Below are 1792 nucleotides of genomic sequence, written 5' to 3' on the forward strand. Positions count from 1 at the left end.
GAGAAAGCTCATTTCGGCTGCCTGTATCCGGGATCTTGCCCTTTTGGTCATGACCCAAAGTTCATGACCATAGGTGAGAGTGGGAACGTAGATTGACCAGTAAATCGAGAGCTTCGCCTTACAGCTCAGCTCCTTCTTCACCACAACGGATCGGTACATCGACCGCATTACTGCAGAAGCTGCACTGATCCGCCTGTCAATCTCCCGTTCCATCCTTCGCTCACTCGTGAACAAGACCCCAAGATACTTGAACTCCTCCACTTGAGGCAGGAACTCTCCACCAACCTGAAGGGAACAAGCCACCCTTTTCCGACTGAGAACCATGGCCTCGGATTTGGAGGTGCTGATTCTCATCCCAGCCGCTTCACACTCGGCTGCAAACCGCCCCAGTGCACGCTGGAGGTCCTGGTTTGATGGGGCCAACAGGACAACGCCGTCTGCAAAAAGCAGAGACGAGATCCTGTGGTCCCCAAACCGGACTCCCTCCGGCCCCTGGCTGCGCCTAGAAATTCTGTCCATAAAAATAATGAACAGAACCGGTGACAAAGGGCAGCCCTGCCGGAGTCCAACATGCACTGGAAACAAGTCTGACTTACTGCCAGCGATGCAAACCAAGCTCCAGAGGGTGCTGCGAGGGACATGGTCGAATCTACATACAAATCTTTTATGTGTATTAAAATAAGCTGAAAGTATCTAAATTATAGATTAGTGTCTCACTTACACTTCACTCTTAGCGTCAAGTCAATTTTATAGAGCTTAAGCTTTTATTTGTCTCAGCTTTACAAACGGCACACCACATAGTGCTCTCTGTCCTTATACTGTACGCTTCATTTGGGCTAAGAAGCACTCCCAAGCTTTTTAAAACGCATGACGACACAGAGCTGCTCTGATCGGCATCTATGCTATACGAGAGACATTTCAGAGAATATAAACAATTGTGCTTGTTCAGGCAGTGGTGGAAGAAGTACTCAGATCCCTTAAGTAGCAGTGTAAACATACTTTGTTACAAGAAAAAGTCCTGCATTCACAATGTCACTTAAGTAAAAGTACAAAAATATTAGCTTCAAAACACTTAAAATGCTAAAAGTAAAAGTACTCATTTTGCAGAATGGCACTTTTGACATGATTATATATATATTATTGTATTATAAATACTGATGCATTATTGTGTTAATCGCATTTAATGTTGCAGCTGGTAAAGAGGGTGCTATTTGTAACTAGCTTATATACTTATGTATTTGAAGTACTGCTAGGTAGCTTTTGACTTTTCCAATGAAGCTCAATAAAGTCATGATTATGCTGGTATTTTTGTATTAATCTGGTTCTGAAAAGTAACTAGTAGCTAAAGATATAAAATAAAAGTAGTACAATACTTGCCTCTAAAATGTAGTGAAGTATGAAGCAGCACAAAATGAAAATACTTTAAGTACACATACCTCAAAATTGTACTCAAGCACAGTACTTGAGTAAATGTACTTAGAACTAAAATGTGATATGGTTACAAACTCATCTGCTCCAGCTGTTTTTAAACGTGCATGTTACTATTTGTCATGTATTATTAATAATATGTTTATCCTTTACTGACATACTGTCTAGGCCGCATCGACAATGGAGGTGGAGAATATGGTCCACTCGGACTCAATATCTCCAGCCTCCCTCGAGATCCGGTCAAAGCTCTGCCGGAGGCGGGAATTGAAGATCTCTCTGACAGGGGATTCTGCTAAACGTTCCCAACAGACCCTCACAATACGTTTGGGTCTGCCGAGTCTGTCCAGCTTCCTCCCCCGCCATC

At 43.1% G+C, this 1792-nt stretch overlaps 1 protein-coding gene across 4 annotated transcripts in view; it reads left to right on the top strand.

Moving 5' to 3' along the window:
- asic2 (acid-sensing (proton-gated) ion channel 2) overlaps positions 1-1792 on the top strand; it is a 360784-nt gene that overhangs the window by 343764 nt on the left and 15228 nt on the right. The window lies entirely within an intron of this gene.

The sequence above is a fragment of the Monopterus albus genome, unplaced genomic scaffold, assembly GCF_001952655.1.
Source record: "Monopterus albus unplaced genomic scaffold, M_albus_1.0 scaffold70.1, whole genome shotgun sequence".
Classification (NCBI taxonomy): domain Eukaryota; kingdom Metazoa; phylum Chordata; class Actinopteri; order Synbranchiformes; family Synbranchidae; genus Monopterus; species Monopterus albus.